We start from the raw sequence: 14,872 nt of genomic DNA, 5'->3' as shown, positions 1-14,872 counted from the left end.
GGGGTCCTGTCCAAAGGGACGGGGAGAGAAGCAGCTCCCAGGAGTCCCATTCTCTGCCCTTACTTTAGAGGCTGTCAGCACATCTCCTGCCTGGGACAGCTGATAGAGCCCAGATACGGGCAGTGAGATGGCAGCAGCGCATCCCCGTGTTCCCAACTCCAGCTGAGCCCGCTCGGCAAGTCCTCAGCGCCTGTTGCGGATCTCTGCCTTGGGGGAACCCTCATCCCTGGCAATCCCTGCAGGTCGCCAGCAATTCCTCCCTGCTTTCCTCTTTCCATTCCCCCTGCACATCCCCAGCACCGCAAAAAAGGTGGGGAGTCACTCACCTGCCTTCCCCTCCTCAAAACCTGTTTCTCTAGATACACACGCATATTCACAAAACCAAAAGAGCTAAATTTGGAGCCTGGAGAACTTGGTTGCAATTTTAAAACAACCAGGAGAGCTCGGCACTGTTTTCTAGGCACGTTGTCCAGCCGCCCCCAAGCCTGACCACCTCTGGTCCTGCCTGTGCAGACAGCCGAACAATTAACCGCTGTGGATCAGTCCAGAAGCGGGCAGCGGAGAGGAGAATATCCCAGAGCAAGGCTGAAGATGTCTGATCTCTTCTGATACTATTAGACAAGCTTGGGCACAGGGGGAGGGCAAATTCATCTGCAGTTGAAGATGATGTGGGGGGGGCAGGGGGAGGAAAAAAAAGGAGAGGATAAAGAGAACATGCGATTCTCCTGATTAAATCAGCCAGAAACAATGAGGTGCTGGTGCCCTCTCATTTTTAGATTCACAGATTTTAGGGCCAGAAGGGACCGTGATGTTCATCTAGCCTGACAGTCTGTATTATGTAAAAGCCACTTGAAGCCAGACAGTGCCACTAGCTTTTCAGAAGCAACAGCAAGCGCTGGGGAACTTATTAAAAGACTGCGATTCTCCTAAGGTGGAGGGACACGTGGCTCCCAACACACGCTTTGCTAAGGAGGAGGCCAGGTACATCAACCCCACCAGGCTCAAGCTGAACAGACGGCAGCGCTGAGGGAAAGAAAACATCATTTCCCTTCCCCATCACGCAGTTCCTTTGCCCAGCAAAGAGGGATAAGCAAGCAAGAAAAAAAAAAAAATAGCAACCCCTTCCTTGCATTTTCCTTTTGAACCTTCCCTAGTCCCCCAAAAGAAAACACCCTACAGGGATCCCGGCCCCAAGACATTGCTTGGCCATTTTGGTGTAAACCCCCCCCCACCGTTTGCAGCGATGCAGCTTCGTAGCAATCAGAGCTGAGCCCGACCCGCCATGCGAGCCAGATCCTGAGCTCGTTACTCAGCCTGCAGCACCGCGGAGGTGTAGTCATTGACTGCAATGTGAGTTTTTCTCTGAAGATGGAGCCAGGCAGCATAAAACATCAATAAAGAGCTCAGGATGAGTCCCTTTAATGAGCTGAGATTGTAACACGCTGACGGAGCTTGCCAGAAGCTGCCCATTCTGTCAGGAGGAGTAGATCCTGCTGGAGAAGTGTTAAGTGGGTCCTGCTGACTCATTGATGCAGATGGCTCCATCCCCACGCCGCCGGCGGCGAGGCAGGAGGTGCCGTCTCGGGGGAGAGCATCCAGCGCAGGGGCTGAGCGAGGCAGCGCCCGGGCTGAGCTGGTACCCCGGCATGTGAACCCAGCTGGAGGGTGAACATAAAAGCAGATGTTTGGGGGTTTTTTTCCCCCGTGTCCCACTGCGTATAGCGAGCGCCAAGCATTGGGCGAAGCTCAGGACGTGACGGTGCGTCAATGGGCTCCTTGTGCTTCCATGTTTGTCCCCACGAGGTTCCCTACCCAAATCCACATCACCCTCCCAGCAGAGAAACCAGAGCAAAGGCGTGACTCAAGCAGCCAGTGTGGCTCCAAACGCGCAACACAGAGACCCCAGCCCTGAGCTCCTCGGGAACCTGAGCCGGGTGGGCAAAGCCAGAGAGTGCCTTGGTTATAGAGATATTGGGGGGGGGCTGTCAATACAAGCGTTTCCTCGCCGGGAAATTGTTAACTCCATCTTCCAGCTCCCTGGAATGACTGGCAGATGCCTGGGCACATGTTCTGCCTGTGGTTCAGGCAGCCAGCTCTGGAGCTGGATCCCTCACACCGTATCAGCCAGCTGGCTGCGTGGGGTCCTTCCTTCGGCAGACGAAGGGCGCAGAGCTGAAGGCTTCTCGTTCCCATTAGGAACAGGCTGTCTTTGGTAAGCCAAAGCTTGAGGTCTGTGTGTGGGGGTGATGTATATTTCCCCACCCAAAACCCATTGCTATACCCGCTGGGGAATCAAGGACCAAAGGGTTTGCACCCTCCGGTGCAAACGTCCCCAGAAAGCCCATGGAGCACCGGTCTCTCTTGCCGGGCCTGACCCCGCATCCGCAGGACACACGCTCTTCATCCAACCTGTGTCTGTGTGGCACCTTCAACCCCTGGCTTGACGGCGATGTGATGCTCCCACGACTGTCTCTTCTGTCCCCAAGCCCTTAGGGTCACCTCTCTCCCTGGCTTCTATGCCCAACGCTCCCTGTGATGCTTCTCCACCACCCTGATCTTTTCTAGGAGCAGCCAGCACCCACTGTTTCAGGTCCTCTTCAGGCTTTCCAGAGCTCCCGGACTGAGCTCCACCACACGTATCAGGTACCCCTCCTGCAGATGCCTGGGTGTGCTCAGCTTTCAGCAGACCTGCTGGTCCATGCAGCCTCCAGCAGATCTTCCACCTCTTGTTCCCCTCCAAGCCCAGGTACCCGACCCGAGCATCCTCCCTCGCCTGGGTACCACCCTCCCCGCTCCAGACCGAGCCCTCTCACGCCCCGCTGAGCAAAACTCATTCCCCAGGGATGGAGGTGGCGGGTGGGGAGGGAGGCAGCTCCCCCCAGTTTCTTTGCTTTCAGCACTTTGAGTTCCCGTTTCAATGTCACTTTAACTTGAGCGCACGCGTGTGCAGGGGAGAAAGGCTTGGTATTAAATTGCCAATCTGGTCACATGTTGCCTGGGATTTGGCCGTAGCTAAGCAGCACCACCCCCGCATTCACTTTTTTGGCTGGTGACTCCTCTGCTCGGCGTAAAGGCAGAGCCGGCGAAGAATAGGAGAAACTGGAGGGGGAAGGAAAAAAAAAAAAAAAAAAAATAAGGCGAGTCATTGTGAATGTCAGGAGCTCCTCGGCTGCGGGTGTGACAGCGATCCTCCCCCTCCAAACTCGCTCCGGGTGAGAGCCAAAGAGAGAGGATTTCATTAGGATCTGGTAGCAGGCTATTTTCAGAGCTGACATCCTACCCACGGCTAAAAATAGCTGGTCCCCTCCACGCAAACCAGGGTTTCTTTTCTGTTAAACTTTAATAAACCTCAGCAAGGCTCAGACCTTGCTTTCTCCCCACACTCTGCTCCCTTGCTTGCTCCGCTCCCTTCCATCATCCCTTGCTTTCCCCCTTCACCATCCCTCATTTCCCGCTGCCCAGGTGTCCTCTCCCATCTGGTGGTCCCCGCTTGCAGGGACCAGAGTGGAGATGTCACCGCGGTGGGGCTGGGGGACCGGAGGGCTGGGGTCACCTCCCACCCAAAAGCACCATCCTGCACACGGAGCCGGGGGCTCTGGGAGGCCAAGTGGGCAGCGAGGGCTTGAGAGCCCCGAGCTGCTGCCAGGCACAGGCAGGGAGCCTCGAGCATCCCTCCGGAGCCCAGCCCCACTCCCAGATGCTCATCGGAGTGCCCCAAAAAGAAGGGACCAGCCGCTGTACCCCGGGAAGGTTCAAAAGCGCAGCTGGAGCCCAGCTGCAGCCCCAGGGCAACATCTCCGCCAAAGGAAGATGCTTTGCTTCGGTGCCCGACGCTCCCACGCGGTGATCCCAGGGCACGTAGCCGGGCCAGGCTCGGAGGGGTCACAGCACGAAGCCATCCCACCTGTAGAGGCTGGCTCCAGCACTCGGCCGCAGTCACCTCTAAGAGGGCTCTCCTCAGAACACCCACTAGCCTAAAAACCACGTCCCTCCCCCGGGTCCTCGGAGCCACCGCTGCTGCTGGCTCTCCTCTCCGAGGGGCTGCTCACAATTCCCTCCCTTCATTAGCACTGCCACCTCGGAGGTATTTATAGCCCGCGCACCTACCCCCTCCTCCCGGCTTTTTTAAAGACAACACAAATATAACTCCTTCCCTTGCTCCTCTTGACTCCAGCCCAGCCTGGCAACCCAAAATCCCATGGCTTGGAATAACCAACCTCTGCAGAGACCTTCCCCGCTCGGTTCATGCACCTTCCCCAAATCTTCCACCTCTCTCCGGTCCCAGCGCAGCCAAGCCTCAGCGGAGGCTGCAGCCGCTCTGGGCTCTGCTGCTCTTAGAACGGAGCAGAGGTTCATCAATAGATGCCTTCTCGGCTCACCCCAGCTGCCCAAAACAGCGGGGAATGGGTCCGTCCCTGCCAGCTCAGAGCACCCTGTGCACCGCATCCCCAGGCAGCTTGCGCCCAGCACCCGAGGCGCACGGGCAGAGCCGGTGGGGGACAGCCTGGCGCACCACGGGGACACCCAGGATGCTCGGGACCGGTACCGTCGGCTCAGCCCAGGGCCCACCAGCACCACGGGCTCCGCTCGCCTTCTCCCTCCATCCCGCGCCGGGTGCGCGCTGGCCCTTCGGAGGCCCTGGCCGCCGGCCAGCCAGCCATTTCCTGGTAATCTAATAGCTGCAGCAGATGAACTGAAAATGCATTTCCTGCCACCGTGCTGTAAAATTTTTATTAATGTAAGGAGAGAACGCAGCGCTGGCTCGCGGCACCCGGGGCCGTGGCGGGGCGGAGGGCAGCGGGGGGCCTCGGCAGAGCAGCCGGGGCCAGGGGGGGCCGAGGGATGGCAGCGGTGTCCTGGGGATGCTGTGGGAAGGTGGAGGTACGGGGCTGCATCCCCCGCCGGCAGCATCTAGTATGGGGAAACTGAGGCACGGGCAAGGGAAGTGCCTCGCATGGAAGTAAAATTGGGCAGCAGTCCCCCAGCTGCCTCCCCAGGGCAAAGGACCGCCACGGGTGGGTTTTGCAAGGTGGGCTCAGCCCACCCCGACTGCTCTCTCCAGCCACGGGACAGCTGTGTCCTTGAAAGCCACCTGGGACAGGAACCACAGATGCTGCAGGTCCTTCTTCCTTGTGCTCCTCTCCCAGGGGCACCCGCCTCCGCGAGGATCCCAGCCAGCAAAGGGGATGGAGGCAGGGTGAGGGGAGCCAGCGTGCCCTGGCAGATGGGCACCGCGGTGGGAGACCTGTCACACATTCCTGCCTGCCCTCCGTACGGCATCTCATCCACCTCCTGCCTGTCTCCGTGGCCTGGGCTGACCCCTTCCCGGCTGGCGGAGGGACATCCCAGTTAAAATCCCCCATTAAGGTGCTCCTGGGTAAGGAACAGCCTATACCAGCCAGTAAATAGTGACCACTGGCCGCTGAGTTTGCCCGGGGAGGGAGCAGAAACACTTGCTAGGGAGGAGCAAGGTGCTGGCGCTGGGACACGCGTGTCCTCGCGGCTCTATTTCAGCGGCGGTTGCTGTGTCCACACATGATCCACAGCCCTCAAGGGCTTCGCAAAAGACCTGCAGGGCCAGCAGCCAGCTCAGCATCCCCTCTACACCCCCTTCAGCATCCCCCTCCCCACTCACCCCCAGCCCCAACATCCCACCCGGAGCGTGTCACCGCCCCAGGGAATTCGGTGGGTGACATCCCTGCGGCGAGTGGGAGCCGGCAGCCCTGGGGCCACAGAGCTGGAGCCATTTGCGCAGCCCTTTTCCCACTCGGAGTCTGCTCCCTGCGCCAAGGCAGAGCTAAATTGGAAAAACACACACAATGACCTCTTGTGGAATGTAGTATGAATATTTGATAGGTCTAATGTAATCATATCCAATCGATACAGGCAGGAATATCTCTCTCCCCCCTCCCTGCGCTCTCGCTCTGCCCTGTCCCTTCCTCTCTTTCCCTCTCTCTCCCTCGCTCTCTCTTTCATTAATGCATTCTCCACTTTACATTATTTATTAACTTCCTTCCTTTTTTTTATTTAGAAAAAATAAATTAAATAACAGTGGTTATCTGGAGGCTCGGACCCTCCTGCCTAAGCGCTTTTGGGCCAGGCAAAAACTTTTCTGACCTTCTCTCACCTGCTTGCCTTCCTCTGCTGAGACAGAGAGGCTCTGCCCCACGGCCGTGACCCCCCGACACCCCATCCCTCGCTGCCCCCCAACACAGACCATCTCCCACCTCCCCATGGGCACCTGCTCTGGTGGTGATCCCCAAAAATCCCCGGGCACGTGGGATTGCAGGAGGGGCCCGAAGCCCGTACGCGAGCCCCCAAAGTGCAGGCAAAGCCTCGGAGGTTGAGGGTCTCCACGTCAGGCCAGAAGGACTGTCTGCTCCCACCTCCGGCACGGCAGGGGCCAGAGGATTTCCCCCGCTGCCCCCAAACTGAGCCCGGCTGGAGCCAGCGAAGCGGCGAGGGTGGTGGTCAGACCCGTGGTGAACTGATGCTCCGCTCCAGGGTCTCACAAACCATCCACCCCTCATCCATCCCTCGCTGGGCTTCCCAGGAAAAGCATCTTCCAAGACAAGCTTCAGGGCTCCATTGGAGAGGTGGAGGGGGTGATGCCAGTGTCCCCCAGCTGTCCGCGCACCCCCCTCCCCCAAAACCCACCTTTCAGCAGCGGCTGGAGCTTGTCCGGCTGCAGATCCCAGCCACCGGCACTCGGTGTGGTGGGACCCACAAGCGGGAGGAATGGGAGGCTAAGCACGCGACAAGGAGGGGTCTTCTCCCACACCAGCACCAACGCGGGGTGAACTCCAGCCCCGTGCCCCCACTCCTCCACACCCACAGAGCGGGCGACAGAGAGCAGCAGAGATGCTTAAAGCCCCTTAAGGGGCTGGGAAAGGTGAGGAGGAGATTGAAGCTCCCTATATGGGGCTGGGCTCTCCCTCCAGCTATTTCCAGGGACTTCCCAGAGCTGCCAGGTATGTCCTGGCAGGCCAGGGATGCTCCCCAGGGATGCTGCTGGTCCATGCTGCCCTACCAGGGTGGGCTGAGCACGGCGGCTCGCCTGAATGGGGACAACCCCACGGTCCGCCTTTGTGCCAAGCACCCTGACACTAAGACCCCCCCAGGGCCACTTATTAGGACAAAGAGACCCCGGGCTGGAGAGCTGCATTCCTCCGCTCTGAGCTGGACCCGAGGGGCCATGGAAAGGCTGGGGCAGGGCCAGGCTCAGCTGCAGGCAGTGGGAAAGTTGGGGCGGATGGGGAAAGGGGCTGTGCAGCGGCCAAAGTGGTGACCCTGGGGTGAAGGGTATCCCTGGGGTACGGGAAGGGGGGTCGTGAGCCCAGGGATGCCGCGGGAGGGGGGAAAGTTAGCAGGCAGCCCTCCGCGGTCACGCTGCCTCAACGCAGGCAGAGCTGCCCTTGCTCCAAAATAAGGCGACTGGCAAAAAGGGGGACCTGCACGCACCACCCCTCTCGTCCCCTGCCTCCGAGGTGGGTGGCATTGGGATGTCCCTTGCTCGGGGACCGCATCCAGCAGAGCTGGCCACCTTGCAAGGAGACACCACGGTGTTTTGTTGGCTAGTTTTGAGCTGGGGAACCCCGCTACAAGGCTGCGTCCCCTGCCGATGGCCGTGACGCTCCCGGGTCCCAGCGAGGTGGGAGAGGAGCCATGGCCTGAGCCCCCGGCGCAAGGGATCAGGCACAGGGATGATGCTGGGGAGCCCGTGCAGGAGCCATGGGGCAGACCTGGGGACATGGGACATGGATCCCAGTGCGGCTCCGACCCTCAGCTCGGACACACAGAGCCACTGAGGTCTTGGATTTAAGGGGCTCGGTCCCCGTGTGGCTTCCACCTGACTCATCCCACCTCCTCCCGCTCACCTCCAGCGGAGGCTGATCTCCTCCCTCCCCAAATATCTGCTCTGGGGCAGAAAGAGCATCCACCCCTGGCACAGGAGGGGAAATTCTGGCTGTACAAAGGCTCACCTTTCCCCTGTCTCCATGGGGAGGCACGGGAAGGTGCAGGTGCTGCCCCATCCCTGCACCAGCATCGCGGGTGTCTGTCCCTCCAAGGAAACCCCATTTTCCTGGGGTGAGGCAATGTGAGGCTGAAGGTTTTATTATTTTCCACGAGTGGAGGGTGTGAGAGCAGCCTAGGGGAGGATCTTCGGCTCCACAGCAAACACACAGGCAATAAAGTTCAAAGGAAGGACTCGTCTTTGCCCACACTGGCCAACTCCTCCCTTTCTGGAGGACATCACCAAGCACACATCCACGGAAATCGGCAAATTAAGCCGGTTCATGGTTCCTGACTCAGTTACCACTTCTGGTAGGTGCAATGGCTTATTTTCGGCCTGCAGTAATTTGGAAAGGATCCTTCCCGCTCCCGTGCTATGGGATATGGAGACGACCCCCAGGGCATGGCCGGAGGAGGAGGTTGGCCACTGCTCTCCAAGATGCCACGATCCAAAGCAACTTTGCTGGGGGTCATCACAGAGCAGGCTGGAAGGAGGGCGATGATCCAGCCTCAATGTTGGACGTAGCTTCTCCCCCACTGCCGGTGTCCCCAGGCAGCTCAGAGGGACATGTGGGATTTCAGCTGGGAACTGGCTTGAAAAAATCACGGGTTCCCTGGGGAAAGCACGTCCGCATCCACCTGGGTCTGTTTGGAGGGAGCAAAGGACTGTTCATCCCCCAAGCAGGGAGGGCCGAGGGTTTCCTGCTTCCCCACTGAAGGGTTTCCAGAAGAGTCCCATGGAGGAGCTGCATTTCCCCACCACTGGATCTCATGAACCAGGGCTGCTCAGGGCACAGGGCAAGAAGAGCCACCCAGGTCTCCCAGAAAACCAGACACAGCGCTGGCAGGGACCTCGGGGACCGTGACAGCTCTCCCCAGACGGCTCCCCCATCACCCTCGCACCCGGCTTGCGGACGTGACAGCACTGCCATCGCACGTGTCACCGCTGCCTGGCCCCGGCTCGTGCTCCCCTCACGGCTGGGTTTTGCTGAACCAGGAAAATCAATAGTGGCTGTCTGCTGATGGCCAGACCGGGGCGGGGGGATGAGACGGAGGAGAGGCAGGGGCTGAGGCAAGGGGGAGAGACAGAGAAGGAGCAGAGGGACCCCAGTGGCTCAGGAAAAGGCAACAGAGGCACATGGCAGGAGAAGGTTTGGACGGAGGAGACCTGCAAGGATTTGTCTCCCATCCCTGGAGGGTCTGGAGGATTCACCTTGCTGATGCAGCCCCCTCCTCCCTGCCCCCCTGGCAGAGACCCGGCTGCCGTAGACACACGGGAACCGACAGAGACTCTGCTTTAATGCGAATCACTTATTGACCCTGCAGAGCTGAGGGCGGAGGAAGATTGAAAGGAGGAAGTGTAGGGAAAGAGCTCCAATTAGCAGCATCAAAGCTATATATTATCCTCTGGAACAAGTGCCCGGGCCAGCAGGCAGCGAGCCAGTGCAGCGCCTGCTGCGCCGCGTGGTGCTGGGGGTGACCTGGCCTCGCACACAGCCCAGGGACCCCCCAGAGCATCCCCACTTGCTCCCCAGGCAAGACCCCCACGCCCACCACCCTCCTTCGCAGGAAGAGGCTGCGTGGCTCGGGATGGCCACTTTGGCAAACACGTGGGGTCGGGAGAAGGGAGCCAGAGCCGGGGAGCCCACCAAGCATCTGCTGGGACCACGGAAGGGGCAGGTGACATTGTGCCAAAAGATGGGTGGAGGGAGACCTTCTTCCTCAGCCACTCATGCTCTCCTCACTGGACCCAGATGCCCACGGTGGTGTTCTGCATCATTCGAGTGATTCCCTCCAACTTTCCCAAGGCACTGAGATGCTGGAACAGATGAGGAAATCTGCTGGGAACCCAGGGAAAAACTGCTCCATGGCAGAGGAGCAAGAAACAGAAGAGCTGCTGGGATGTGCGGCCCAAGGCAGGGGGTTTGGGAGACGCCAGCTTTGCCTTGGCTGGGAGAAGTTCAAGTCTCCTGCATGAGGACACCAGCAGGAGCTGGGTGCCGGGGGGGACACCCATATTTCCTACTGTCCTCCCCTAAGGAGGGGACACCCAAAGGATGTCTTCAGAATCCCTCCACTGCTGCAAAGAAAAGACCACCGAGAGCAAACGCTCCATTTCTAACAGAGATCCAACCCCCTGTTGCCTTCCTGCTCCAGCATTTTCCACCACACCTCTCCCTCCAATACCTCCAGCACCTTCATTTACCCTGCAAGGGTCCCAGGGACTCGTCTCCGACCCCAGGGATCCTGGGGGGTGAGACAGAGTCTCACCTCCCCGAGCCACCCCAACATCCCTGGGCAGATGCTCTTCCCAGGAGAGCTTCAGAAGTTTCCTGAGCTGATCAAGCCCCTTGATGCATGTTCCCCTTTCCTTTGAACCGCATCCCTGCCCTCAACAGGCAGCAGGGAGCGAGAGGACCACAAAGGCTCCAGCTCCCCACCCATTGCTCACCCATGGCACATATTCAATAACCCATAATTATTTGCCTCTTACGGGCCACATTGAGCACATATTCCAGCCTGGAGAAAGGAGAGACTTTCCAACCTAATGGCTCGTGTCAGGAGCCATGGGATGAGCTCCCGACCAATTGCTCAGACCTAAGAGCACCCCCTCCTCCTCTGTCTGGGGTCTGTAATAGCCACAGACATCACTGGATGCCTGCGGTTGAGTGGGACCTGCCTGGATGAAAAGGGTGAAGGTCTGCAAGAAGAGCACAGCTCACACCCCAGCCCAGATCCCTTGGGGGTTCTCCCCCTCCATGGTCCCACAGCCAGGGACGAACCATGGGTCCCAGCCGCACCGTGGGTCGGGGGCTTGGAGGATGACACCAAGGGCAGGGCGGAGGGAACCTGGATTGCAGGGAGATGCTCTCCTTGCAGGTATCCCACCAAGAACAGTCCCGTGAGCTGGTGATAAAAATGCTGCCTGTCCGAGGGGGAGCGGAGGGAGCGAAGGCAGCTGGCAGCATGCAGCCCCCCAGGCCAAGCTAATCGGAGAGAAACTGTGACGTAAGGCTGGGGGAAGCAGGGTCCCGGCCTTTCCCAGGCTCTGCCGTGCTCCATGCTCCGGTTCCCTGCCAGTTTATCGGCTACTGGAGCGCGACCAAGGGAACATCGGCCAGGACAGAACAAACAAACATCCGAGTTTGGGCTTCCTTCCTTCCTTCGAATAACCAAAAAAAAAGGCGGGGGGGGGGGGGGGGGAGGATTAAATTAAATTAAAAAAAAAAACAAACCAAACTGAAAGAAGTCAAATAAATAAGCATTTGTGTTTCCATGGGGACGTGATGCTTTCTTGGGAGTGGGAGCTTGGCCTCAGGGAGAAGGAACGCCGGAGCAGCAAAGCCAGTGATACCACAAGTGGCCCCATGGGCAGCCCACCGCCGCGCCACGTCCCTCGGCTCCAACAGCCCTTGGATCAAGCGCTGCACAGGCAGCTGCACACCACAGCCAGGATCACAGCCAGATCAGGGGCTTTGCTTCAGTTTTGAGCTCACTTTCTTAACACAGTAGCATGCTCCAGGTTTTCCTGCTGGGCTGTTCCCCCAATCTTCTTGAAATCGCTGACCAATATCACTGCAAGAGACAGATGTTTAGAGGCGATTTTAGTCCTAATAAGCATCATGAAAGGAGAGAGTTAGGAGAAGCAGAGAGGCTCAATCCTTTATTATACACCAGAAAATCCCCCTGGACTCTCAGGTCCCTTACACACAACCACATTTCACCGGTTCACAGCCTATTTAGAGGGGAAGTCCTCGCAGGCAGAGGTTGTTTTGCTCTTCCAATTTCATTACAACAGCCTTGCAGCAGCGGTAGGATAGGACTAGCCAGCAACTGGAGTTCCAGTCCATGGACCCTCCTCTCCTTCACCTTCCTAAAGGGTCCTCTGGATTTTCCTCTGATCCTGCTGTGCCATGTCATCCATGATGGGTTTTGTTGGGTTGTGCTGAGTTGGGCCACGTCACATCATTCGCGTTGGGTTGGGATGTGTCATTCTCATTGGGTTGCATTACGTTGGATCATTCCTGTTGGGTTGGGTCATTCGTGTTGGGTTGAGGTGGGCTGGGCTGCATCACTCAGGTCGGGCTGTAATACGTTGTGCTGTTTGGGTTGTATTGGGTTGAGTTGGGCTGGACAGTGACATTCAGGTTGGGGTGGATGTGCATGAAAATGAAACAGTTCCTACACCCACTTTGACATTTTTCAGAATTTTTGTCCTGCGAACCAGGATATTTCCAGGAATACCCCCTATCTGCTCCGCTGCCCTTTGTTCTTGCTGCTCTTGTGGAAATTACCACATTTCCTGTAAAATGTGAATTCCCTGTCCTGACCTGCGGAAATATCCCCCAATTTTTGCCAGCGCAGAAGCCACGCGTAGAGAGAAACCTGCAGGTGCCCCGCACGTCACAGAATGCACCACTTGACACCAGCGCCGGTAACGCAACCTCCAAGAAATCCCACGAGCAGGGAAGAGAGACCGATTTCTTGCACGACCCATCAGAGGGGAACGAGCGAGCCCAATGGAGGACGCATCTGTAGGATGCAGAGTCACTTTTCCTCCGCGTGTGGCGATGCGCTGCTGACCTCAGAGCCCCGCGGCGCTGGAGCTGCCGGCAGGGACTGGCAGGGCCTTTCCCAGGCAGAGGGCTAATTCTGTATCCTCCGGGCCGGATGCGGTATCTCGTCACCAGCACCCATTACAGAAGGGAAGAGCATTGTGTGGGCTGTTGCTTTTTTTAAAACCGTTTGTGACCCTGGGACTAGCACGCGAGTGAGAGCCACTGCTGGAGGAAAGAGGGGAAAAGGGCACAGGGGGACGGGACGATGACAGAAAATTCCCAGATCCCAGCTCTCCCTGGGAAATCCCCGGAAAGATCCCAGGCACTTTCTTTCCCAGCACATGAGGTCCTACGTGCCGGGGCCAAGCAGCAGGTGCATGTCTGAAGCGCCGGGCACCTGGGGCAGCCAGAAGCCGGTCAGCGCACCTCCGAGGGGGGCCAGCACTGCCTGCCCCGGCCCCACAAGACCCAGCAGGTACATGCCAGCAGCAGAGGCTGAGCTCTGCAGGGCACAAGAAGGACTGAAATCCCACTGAGCTCCATAGACCACGCTCCACACCCCAAAGGGTGGCTCATCTAAGAAACAACCCCGCGAGCCACAAACCGTGGGAAGTCCTGCCGCCACCGCATTGCCTGTCCCAAACGCAGCCAGCGGAGACACCACAGGAGGGGGATCATCCCTCCCCAGAGCCCCCCAGTCTCCCCCAGACCCTGGACAGCAGCCCTTCAGTTGATTCACTATTATTTGCTCGCATCCGTCGCTTACTTCAGGAACATGCTTGGATCCCGCAGACAGCCGGCCGAGTCCCTGCTCGGCTCAGGGGCTACGTCAGAGGTGCCGAGAGTGCCAGGGCACGGTGGGAGAGGGGCCGGGGCTTCCTGCCAGGACCACGGTGCAGGGAGAAGGACCAAGGGACAGGCGACAGGCACTGTCTGAGCACGAGGAGCACGGGGCCAGCTATCACCCGCAGCTGTTGCCTCCTCCAGGGAGCCGGCACGGGGGCACGCTCGCACCCCGGCAGCCCAGGAAAGGCCCGCGACAAATTCTCATGGAGGCCGAGATGCCTCTGCCGTGAGCTCACCGAGTGACTAACTTGTTTATCTCCCTTGGGAGCTGCACCGAGTTTTTGGGAAGCAGCAGATCCCCGCCAGCTCCTCTGCCTGTTCCAGGCGCCACCCCCACCCCTTTCCTGAAAAACACTCTCAGAAAACAGAAAGCTGTGGTGACACACCACCACGTCCCCTCGCTGCGAAGGCAATCACAGCAAGCGGCCATCCTGCCTCTTGCCAGACCAGCGCACCCAGGAGTGCAATGGCAGGGAAACTGGAAGACAGTACTTCTCAGTTTCTACTCTACAGAACTCAAAAAGCCTGAATTTTGGAAAACCGGGCGTGGAAACTGCGGCACAGCACAGATAGGGGAGAAGCGCTGGTTGCTTCGCTGGGGTGGTTTGTCCACACAGGTACCGGGAAGGCACAACTGAGACCTCATTCCGCCCCATCTCCAGCACATGAGATGGGGCAGCTGCCGGCCAGGGATGCGGCTCCCATCCCAGACACCTCTGAGGACACCAGGGCTCAGGACGTGTCCGATGTGCTGGGTGGAAGCAGGGTTAGCCCACTCTGGGAGGTTCTGCCATCGCCACTGCCTGCCAGCACAGTTTGTCCCCAATTGACAGGGACATCATCCCCAGACACCCTCCAGGCCAGAGAGCGACCTCAGAGCACCTATGAGGAGAAGCAGGGTCTGGGGGGGCTTCTCCTCAGCACCACAGATGGGGCACAGACAACTGCTGATGGGACGAGCAGGGGGCTATCCACTCCCCTACAGAAACATCACCTTTAAGCATGCGACTGATGGGTTAAAGGCACCCACACCTAACCAAACCTCAGAGCTCCGGTGCCACCCTGTGTCACGCTGCCAGCCCCGCGTCCCCAGTGCCGCTGTCGGAGCCGGCTCCCTGGATCCGGACCCAAAGGCAACTCAGCACCACCATCCCGCCTTGAAAACGGTTGCTGCTAGAGAAGAACCCTGAAACACCCGAGATCAGAACTGCTGCCCTAAGGAACCCCGCGGTGCGTCCCCCACCCCGCTCAGGGCAAGGTGACCGGCAGGTCTAGCTGGGAGATGCCCCAGGGCACCATTTCAGGGCTGGGAACACGGTCCCAGCGAGGCGCTGGGAGGGCGAAGGGGCCGGGGGGGTTTGGAAGGGTATGTGGGGGGGTGGCAGCCACCATCGCCGGGACGAGGCGGCCCTCCAGCGGGCGGACCCGCTGCCCGCCTGGCTCCGCGCCTCCCC

This window comes from Buteo buteo, chromosome 22, assembly GCF_964188355.1.
Source record: "Buteo buteo chromosome 22, bButBut1.hap1.1, whole genome shotgun sequence".
In the NCBI taxonomy this organism is placed as follows: domain Eukaryota; kingdom Metazoa; phylum Chordata; class Aves; order Accipitriformes; family Accipitridae; genus Buteo; species Buteo buteo.
Note: the sequence above shows the minus strand (reverse complement) of the source record.